Source organism: Pogoniulus pusillus, chromosome 32, assembly GCF_015220805.1.
Source record: "Pogoniulus pusillus isolate bPogPus1 chromosome 32, bPogPus1.pri, whole genome shotgun sequence".
Taxonomy (NCBI): domain Eukaryota; kingdom Metazoa; phylum Chordata; class Aves; order Piciformes; family Lybiidae; genus Pogoniulus; species Pogoniulus pusillus.
The window spans coordinates 13671610-13681799 of NC_087295.1; the positions used below are offsets into that span (position 1 = coordinate 13671610).

The 10190-nt window shown below is 44.6% G+C and overlaps 1 protein-coding gene across 2 annotated transcripts in view; it reads right to left on the bottom strand.

Moving 5' to 3' along the window:
- AZI2 (5-azacytidine induced 2) overlaps window positions 1-9969 on the bottom strand; it is a 31320-nt gene extending 21351 nt beyond the window's left edge. For both annotated transcript variants that reach the window (XM_064169772.1, XM_064169773.1), the window contains exon 1: window positions 9757-9969. The gene's annotated coding sequence lies outside the window, so the exon portion shown is untranslated. The remainder of the gene's footprint in view (window positions 1-9756) is intronic.
- Window positions 9970-10190: the final 221 nt, after the last annotated feature.

The window sequence follows — 10190 nt, forward strand, 5'->3', positions numbered from 1 at the left end:
GGGCTGCAGCATAATGAAGAGCTGAAGTACAGCTATAGCTGAACAATGGTGCTGTTACCACATTTTGCTGCAAGCCAGTCAGACTACATGACAGAACATTGTGACAGCTTGTTTACACTAAATAGACAGCAGCAACTGAGTCTAACAGTGAAAAAAGAAGATAACTACAGACCAGAATTGAAGTTCACTGAATGGTAATCTTTAGGAGGCAAACAGATGGCTTGTATGCTGGCTGATGCACTCTCAACAAAACCTGTTGCTCTCCTACTCAAGCAGAAAGAGCCTTGCAAAAGGTTTGCCTCTTTCTAATTGTAAAGACTAGTATCACCCCATGCACAAGGTGACCTTGACCAAAAGCACTACATCACTCAAACTTCATTAACCAACTTAAGAAATGGCTTGGTTTGCCTTCTAAGATCATCACAGCACACTAGATTTTCCTGTTTCTACCAAGAGGCCTGCAAATCTTGTCATCCATCTCATCAATTTCCAAGACCTTGCCTTCTCAAGGCAACAGACGTCCTTTTCTGAGCACCAGACTTGAACATCATTAGAGAAGTGTCACAGATTACCACTGGTGTGACATTGTACATAAAGTACATCTTTATTGTCATACTTCTCTATAGCTCCTAAACCTGAGCCTCATGCACACCTATTTCTTGAACACATCAGCGCCCCCAGGAGCTGGCATTAAGGGGAAATGGGAAACAACATCAGAAGACCAGTCCTGTTTACTTTGTGTTCTGCTAACGAAAGCTTCCTGCTTTTATAAGCTTCAGAAATAGGAAGAACATCCAAATAAGACTCTGTGTACACAGTTTTAGAAATTCAAGTACACATTTAACGTGCATCTGCTAAAATGACTTGGTACATTAACATCATTTTACTTTGAAAGATATCACTTAGTCTACATGAACAATTCAACTCTGGTTTTCAGAGTTTGCTCTCTAAAGCCAGCAGTGGATGCTATTTAGAAGACAACTGCACAATTCCACACTTCAAAGTAGCTTCTAACACATGTTTTGTCCTAAATTTCTACACACAAGATAGTAGTTTTGGAAAATCCAATATACATCTTTTTGCCCAACCTTATTGCATTCTGCCTATGAAAGCAAAGTCTGCTTCTCCCAGTGTGATGGTTTGGGTGTTACCCATCCCACTTGTGTTGAGAAAATTACCCAGACTAGACTCAGCTGAGCTGGAAGTTAAGGAATGAAGCTTTATACTTACAGCTTAGCACAATATACAAGCAGGTATTTACAATCTAGACAGCTACAGACAAAAATAGCCAAGTTAAAGAGTAATACACAAACACAACAGCCCTCCCAGAAACCCGAGTCCCCAGGAGGGGCTCCCAACCAGTCTTCCACCTCCTTTCCAAGCCACTACCTTATCCCAGACTTTGCTTTATGTTCAAGGTGAGTTTGGAGAATTGGCCAGGGGGTTAGGAAGTAGATGGATTCATCACACAAGACACCAGGTTAGGGAGAGAAGGGAGGCAGCCAGAGCCAGAGGGCAACTCTGTTATCTGTGTCTGTGTCCTTGGTCTTATCCCTCTCAGCAAGTCTGTAAGTGCAGCAGACATCACCACTGTTTCCTTTTCACAGCCTATCATTTAATTCCTCTCACTAAAATATCCCAGCTAGGGTCAAATTAACACACCCAAGAAACAAGTATCCAAATAAGACAACTTCCTCCGAGCTCATCCCTTTAAAAGAACAGATCTGATCACAGAATCACAGAAACATGCAGGTTGGCAAAGCCCCTCAGGATCACCAAGTCCAAACTAGAACCCTACTCTACAAGATTCACCTTAAACCATATCCCCAAGCACCACATCCAAATGACCCTTAAACACATCCAGGGTGGGTGACTCCCTGGGCAGCTCAATCCAGTCCCTGACCACTCTCTCTGTGAAAGACTTTTTCCTAATGTCCAATCTAAATCCACTCAGTCTCAGGTTGAGGCATTATGTAGCATTGTGAAGGGGAAGTAGCAACACACCTCACACAGACTTAAAGGAAGAGGGCTGTTCACAAGTAACTGTGTGACTCTTTTTCTTTATGTATTAAAAAAAAAGTAAACATGCTTATCTGTGCTCAAAGTTCAACAGCTTGCCAGGAACAGGAAACACCCACAATCTACATATTTATTTATTTATTATTGTTAAACCAGAGGTGAAAACTAAATGCTATTAAACTAGTGACCTTCTTGTGTCCTTTCAGTATCTGAAGGGGCCTACAAAAAAGCTTGGGAGGGACTTTTAAAGATATCAGGGAGTGACAGGACTGGGGGGAACGAAGCAAAGCTGGAGGTGGGTAGGTTCAGGCTGGACATGAGGAGGAAGTTCATCATGAGAGTGGTGAGAGCCTAGGATGGGTTGCCCAGGGAGGTGGTTGAGGCCCCATGTCTAGAGGTGTTTAAGGCCAGGCTGGACGGGGCTGTGGGCAACCTGCTCTAGGGTAGGGTGTCCCTGTCCATGGCAGGTGGGTTGGAACTAGACAACCCTTGTGGTCCCTTCCAACCTGACTGATTCTGTGATTCTGCACTGTGTACATGTTTTTTTTAATCTTTCATTGTCTCTGTTAACAATATCCATGCACCATATTACAATGCCATGCCCACAAAAATGTGCAGCTTTACAAGAAACATGATTTAAAACACCATGTGCTAGTTTGAAGCTAGCTAGAATGTTTTGGTGAGAATAATTAGATTACAGGCCGTGAAAGGAAAACAAGGGTGATGACTACTTCCCTCACAGGTTTGCTGAGATGTACAAGAAATAAAAACACAGATAAGCACTTCTGCTGCTGGTGAGCTCCAAGCTGCATCTCTCTTCTAACCTCACCCTCTGTTTCTTTGACTAATCCACTATGCTTCCTAACCCCCTGGCTGAACCTCCATTCTTCCTTGGGACTGGGGTAAGGTTGAGAGGGGTAGGGGGAAGGTGAAGGGGTGGTTGGGAGCCCCTCCTGGGCACTCAGGTTTCTGTATTACCTTTTACCTCGTATATTTCTGTATATAACTTAGTGCCATGGTCTAGTTGACTGGATAGGGCTGGGGGATAGGTTGGACTGGATGATCTTGGAGGTCTCTTCCAACCTGGTTGATTCTATGATCTGCTTGTATATTGTGCTAAGCTGTAAATAATAAGCATTCAATTTCCAGAGCTGGCTGAGTCTAGTCTGGGTGATTTCCAAAGTGTGTGGGGGGGCAGGGAACACCTAAACCATCACATTACATTATTCTAAGTTTTCCATAAGATCACTTCAAAAAGCCACAGCACAGCCAGCCAGGAAACAAAAAGCTGCTGGTATTTTGAGGTTTCCACCTACCTCATTAAGGACATTTCTGCTTTTGGAAAGGAGCACTACTCCTGAAACTCAAAGTACTACTCCTGAAATGCAAAGCACTTTTTCTACACACAACAAACAAGCCAGTAAACAAGATTACATAATACTATCAGTCAATCTGTATGGACTTTCTTTACATATTTTATTCTAATTGCTCTTCATTTTTCCCCATAATATTCTAAAAAAAAGCATGCAGTTAAATTCAAAACAAAACAACCAAACAACCACAAAACAAAACCACATACAACAAAACCTGCCAAAAATATATCAAATTTATAAATGAGGGGCAAAAAACCCAAAATGCATTTGTTACTGAGAGTCTGAACCATTTTAGTTTGTACACCTTTCAGACTTGAGAAGCTTGGCTTCTTAACTGTAGTATGAACAGACTCCACCTGTTAATAATAATAGTGTAATTTTGGTACTGGTGTACCTTGGCTTACACAGAAAGGTACATAGATGCATGCAGACATAAAAATACTGAACTAAATGTCAAAAATGTCTCTGATCCACAGCAATCCTGTGGAGTGTGTTGTAGCCCTCATTTAGATTTCAGACAAACTGTACTGTTTTTTGTTTTTTTAAAGAACACTCCAGTTCAGCAATAAAACCTACAGAACTTTGGGACTCAGCACAGGAAACTCCACACAAGAGATGGCTTCTGTGGCACATGATCTTAAAATAAGCAAGCATTCCAGTCTCTATCATTTTGCACCTCTCTCTCAGAGATCTGAGGTTCTCTCTGATTCCAGTTGTAAACAGTCTGTTCTACATGCAAACATGACTTTTTACAGATACTTCTCAGAAGCACAGAATGATAGGGACTGGAAGGGACCTCAAAAGATCATCCAGTCCACCCCCCTGCCAGAACAAGACCACCTAGAGCAGGATCACATTGGAACACATCCCGGTGGGTCTTGAATATCTCCAGAGAGAAGACTCCACGACCCCCCCTGGCAGCCTGTTCCAGTCTTTTGTCACCCTCACAGTGATTTTTTTTTTCCCCTTATGTTTACATGGAACTTCCTATGCCTCAATTTCCACCCACTGCCCCCTGCCCTGTCATTAGGCTTCACCAAGAAGAGCCTTCCTCCATTTTTAGAGAAAAAATACAATCCAAATAGATGCATCTCAGTAGCTCCTAGCTTTGGCCACTGCTTATCCTTACATACCCTCAAAGCACTTCATAGGAATTCATATGTACCAAGGCACATCCTGCAGCCTCAGTATGCTTAGTGTTTCTGAAAAAGCACATCAGCTCATCTGTTAAATCAGACCTCCAAATCACTTTTATTTTTCTGCTTCCAGAAAAGAGGAATTCACTGTCTTGAAGTGCACAAACCAGCACAATCTCCTTAGGAACAACATTCAAGTTTTTTACAATAAATACTTTCACAAACACTCATAAAAGTACTAAAAAGCCCATTTTATGGCAGTAGTGCTTGCTAGATTTTACTTGCTCTGAACAGTTTCAAATTCTAGTACTTTCACTGCTAATTTGCAAACCCTACACATCCTCAATATAGTGTATTCAATTTGCCTTTCTGTGTATGCTGGCACAACAACCACTTTCCCTGACAACTATCAGAAAAGGACAGGGAAAAAAACCACCCCCAGAAGTTGAAGTCAGCTAAATACTGTCCTCTCACCATCATGTAGCCCTGTTATCACCATCATATAGCCCTGTTATACTATAACTATTCAATTTAATTTGGAAACTAATTAGAAGCAACAAAGCCAACAAAACACAAGCAGAAGCAAGACAGCTCATGGGTGTTAAACGTTCCTAGCACCAAACAGAAGCATAGATAAGGTGTTACTGAAAAAACTCATATTGTAATGATAACACTAAGTATTTAGTGTTCACTTCTTCCCATTGCAAAATGGTTATAAAGCACAACTATTCACAAAAGCTAAAAGGGTTTGTGTTTTAAAACCAAACAACTGCACTACTACTGTAAACCAAACAGTAGATCCTACTTCCCTGTTGCAGCTTTCCTCCCGCTCAGCTGAACTGTCAGATTAATTAGTGTCCAGTAAGTTCACAAGTTCAGTGAGAAGGTATTATAAGGGCCTTGTGTAATTGTGGTAACTTCTAATTCAACTGGAAATAGACCTCACCTGTTGCAGCTATTAAAAGGCAAATTAAACCAAGTCACACTGATAGCTGTTGGTAATCCTGCAGTCCACCAACATAATGCCTGAAGGTCTTCAAGACATGAGTGGACAGGGTGCTGGATTATTTTATCTAATTTGGCAGAAGCCTCTTCATCAGGCTGAGCTTTGTAGGTCCTCTTCAACCTAGGTTTGTTTCACAGTTCTGTGATTCTGATTCCCTATTCAAGGTTAAATCTCAGTATTTCTGACAAACCATTTGAACACAAGTTTCTTTTAGCAGCTTCTAAGACTTTGAATGTTCAAGTTACTTTATTTCACTTCCCTTCTCAAACTTCATTTCTTCTCCCCAAAGATACTGCCAAATTTTAGTAGCACCCACCACTTCATACATTAAGAATGAAACATTAAAAGATTACCTAATTCTATAAATAGTAGTTAATGCAATTATAGTATAAACATGTAGCAACAACACAAGACTGACTGCAAAACTGATTGTGGTCTCCAAAAGTTTCCCTCAGCATTCATTTCTACCCAAAACAGTTACTAGCCTGACTCTTCCATCCTATCACCACTATTTTAACAAACTAGATCTTGTTGCCACTGCAACTGTTTTATTGATTACAGACTGTTTAGACCTCCTCTGCTTAGAAAATATGAAAGCATGAAAATATGTATCAGAAGGTAAATACACACTCCATTGTATCCCATCTACTTCTACCTTAGCTAATTTTCTTAATCTAGAGAAGCCAGATGTAGATAGCATCTGCAGTGACAGATCTGCATTTTTCCAGGGTAGTTTTCACTTTCCTAAGTAGGTGGTCCCACGTGTACCATTTTCCAACCACAAGGCACAATCTCCAATTCAATGCATCTATTTACACCAAAAGAACAAATGCTGAGATTTGCAACTTCATGTAGCACCTCCCCAACACTGTGAGAGGAGGTTGATGTATTTCTTCACCCTAAGTATACTAAATATAGTTTGTTCATGTATTTAACTTCCTAAGTTTCACTTTTTCCCCTTTTAACTGTCATATTTCTATATGACAGGGTCATAATACCAATTCAGATTTTTAGCTGAAATTTGAGCAATCTCCTCAGTGGTCCCCAGTGACAGGACAAAGGTAATGGCCAGGAACTTGAATATAGGAAGTTTCATACAAATATGAGAAGGAACTTTGAGAGTGGCACAGCAATGGAACATGTCTACAACTACCTGAAGGGTAGACAACCTAATAGCTTCTGGGGAAAGCTTATCCTAAGATGGGCCCATCACAAGCAAAATGCATGTAATACAGGCTGTCCCTAAAAGGCAAGCTTCTGCTTTTAGCATTCATCACTTGAAATATGGACTTTAGAGAGTGAATGACAGTAACTGTAAAAGTGAAGCTACTCTTCCACTTGTATGTTTCACTAAATTCTTACTTTGCAAATTAATCTTTGGACAAAGAAATATGCCTTCCTTCTGGCACCTTTAGCCAGAGACATGAAGGGAGGTTGCAGCCAGGTGGAGGTTGGTCTCTTCTGCCAGGCAACCAGCAATAGAAGAAGGGGACACAGTCTCTAGTTGTGCTGGGGAAAGTATAGGCTGGATGTTAGGAGGAAGTTGTTGGCAGAGAGAGTGATTGGCATTGGAATGGGCTGCCCAGGGAGGTGGTGGAGGCACTGTCCCTGGAGGTGTTCAAGAAAAGCCTGGCTGAGGCACTTAGTGCCATGGTCTGGTTGACTGGCTAGGGCTGGGGGATAGGTTGGCCTGGATGATCTTGGAGGTCTCTTCCAACCTGGTTGATTCTATGATGATTCTATGCTGCCTAGGCAGTGGAGTTTCTGAAGACTTTCCAGGCCCCCATGGATGTGCTCCTAGGTGATCTGTTTTCAGTGATCCTGTTCAGGCAGGGTAGTTGGACCTGATACTCAAGAGGTCACTCACAACCCCTACCATTCTGTGATTACCCATTTTTGATGCACAAAACCAGCAATTCATCCCTATTGCTATTTTAAAAGGCTATTTGATTTTCATTATAAAACATTACCTGACTAGTGTTTTGGCAATGATCACTTTACACTTTTCTGAACTGTAAACTGTAGCATACAAAATGAAAAATAGTAGGCAGTTTTAAAAAAAAATGTGGGTGTTTTGGGAAGAAGGTAGATAAAATCCTCATATCATCTGATTTAGATTTCACTCAGCCAAGTGTTTTCTGACTTCATTCAGAACCATTAGCACTGTGCTTAGAATCTGGGGCAATAGTCTCCTACTTAAGTTACAGTGCAAACATCTGACATTTTTATGACAAATTCATTTAAAAAAGATCAATTATTCAAAGGCTGAAATGTAGTAGTAAATTAAAATTTGGGTTCTACAAAAAATAAAAATCCAGGGTAAGTGTGCTGACAGCAACTGGTATTACGAGGAGATGCTGAGGGAGCTGGCGTGGTTTAGCCTAGAGAAGAGGCTCAGGGGTGACCTGATTGCTGTCTACAACTACCTGAAGGGACATTGTAGCCAGGTGAGGGGTGGCCTCTTCTCCCAGGCAACCAGCAACAGAACAAGGGGACACAGTCTCAAGTTGTGCTGGGGAAAGTATAGGCTGGATGTTAGGAGGAAGTTGTTGGCAGAGTGATTGGCACTGGAATGGGCTGCCCAGGGAGGTGGTGGAGACACCGTCCCTGGAGGTCTTCAAGAAAAGACTGGATGAGGCACTTGGAACCATGGTCTGGTTGACTGGATAGGGCTGGGGGATAGGTTGGCCTGGATGATCTTGGAGGTCTTTTCCAACCTGGTTGATTCTATGATTCTATGATCACACACCAACATCCAGAAAATTAAGTACATCCCACAGCTGATCATTTCAGACATGTTTTCTTTCCAGAAAACTTTGTTTCATTAAAGCAGCTGACATTTGGAGACCAGAGCAGACCTGACTATTATGACAATAATTCTCCCTTCAGTGTGCTTCCTCCAGAGCTGGCTTCCAGTATGCTGACTACTGCATACACAGAGCGGAAGATAAGAAGGAAGTTAAGGGATTCCTCAAGCAAAAGCTCCTAAAGGCAGCCACTGGAACAGATTACAGCCCAATCCACCCTCACTGTTAAGTTGCTGAGGGCCAAGTTTATTTAAGATGATCAGAGTAATGGCCCTACTAGGTGAAAACACGAGGATTTAAACCTGTTTTATATGCTGGTGATGGCATCTCAACATTTTTCACAGTATCACCAAGGTTGGAAGAGATCTCACAGATCATCAGGTCCAACCCTTTAGCACAGAGCTCAAGGCTAGACCATGGCACCAAGTGCCACGTCCAGTCCTGCCTTGAACAGCTCCAGGGACGGCGACTCCACCACCTCCCCGGGCAGCCCATTCCAGTGTCCAATGACTCTCTCAGGGAAGAACTTTCTCCTCACCTCCAGCCTAAATCTCCCCTGGCACAGCCTGAGGCTGTGTCCTCTCGTTCTGGTGCTGGCCACCTGAGAGAAGAGAGCAACCTCCTCCTGGCCACAACCACCCCTCAGGTAGCTGTAGACAGCAATAAGGTCACCCCTGAGCCTCCTCTTCTCCAGGCTAACCAATCCCAGCTCCCTCAGCCCCTCCTCGTAGGGCTGTGCTCAAGGCCTCTCCCCAGCCTCGTTGCCCTTCTCTGGACACGCTCAAGCATCTCAGTGTCCTTCAGCACTCACTTCTGCCGAAGCACGGTGGCCTGCAGCACCTGCGTCCCAATATGCTCCAGTATTTCACCACGGCTTTCTTCTCACATCTTGTGCCAGTACTTCTGAGTTCATTTCTTTTGCTAGAGTCCCCTGTGCTAACACACAAATTGCTGACCTAAGAACTCACCCAGGTTTTTGGCTTAATTAAATGCAGCTTTTTTTTAACTAGTTTCATTGCCTACCTAAGACTCCCTTCCAACTCACCAGCAGTACCTTTGAACTATGCTTAACAGCGCCTTTAAACTAGGCTCACTGTTCCTCATCCGGGGTGTCCCTCTTCACGTGTTTACATTTCATCTGTGAAGCAAAAGTAGTGAGGGGATATCAGGCAGGGCTCTGCCACCCCGCTGCTTCTAAAACAAAGGGTCTATTTCAAGAAGAGAAACGATCGCCTCTGTCCCCAGAGGATACTGCTCCCGTTACCACCGGTCAATAGGGCACGAAGCTCCCCAGCACCCGCTAGAACCCCCATGAGGACAGGCCGCAGGGCCGGGGCCACCCTCCGGCGACATGTCACCGGTAGCCCCGCCGACCCCCGCCGTCCGCTTGGGGCCTTTCCCGCGCCAAGACCAACCTCAGGGCCTCAATCGGGCCTGACGGGTCAGCAACGGGCCGTCACCGCGGTGGAGAGGCAGCCGCAGGCGTCACGGTCTCCGCTCGGGTTCTCTCGGGCTCCCATCGCCGAGCGCGGTATAGCCCCGGCCTCCGCTACCACGCAGTGCCGCCCGGGCGCCGGCGCCGCTCCTCGCCTTTCGAGGAAGTCAACACAAGCCTCCCGTGACGCGGCCGCCGCGGAAGTCAACACAAGCCTCCCCCCGGTGCTGCCTCCCGCAGCGGCGCTCGCCGAGCCCGGAAGGGGAGAGGCGGCCCCGCGGCCCGCCCGCGGCGGCACAGCGCACCACAAGCCCCGGCAGGCTCCGCGGGGCGCGGCCTGCCCCCGGCCCTGCGCCTTCCTTCCGGCGCGCAGGGCGAGGCGGCGGCGAGAGCGGGCGGGGGTGGGGCCAGGGT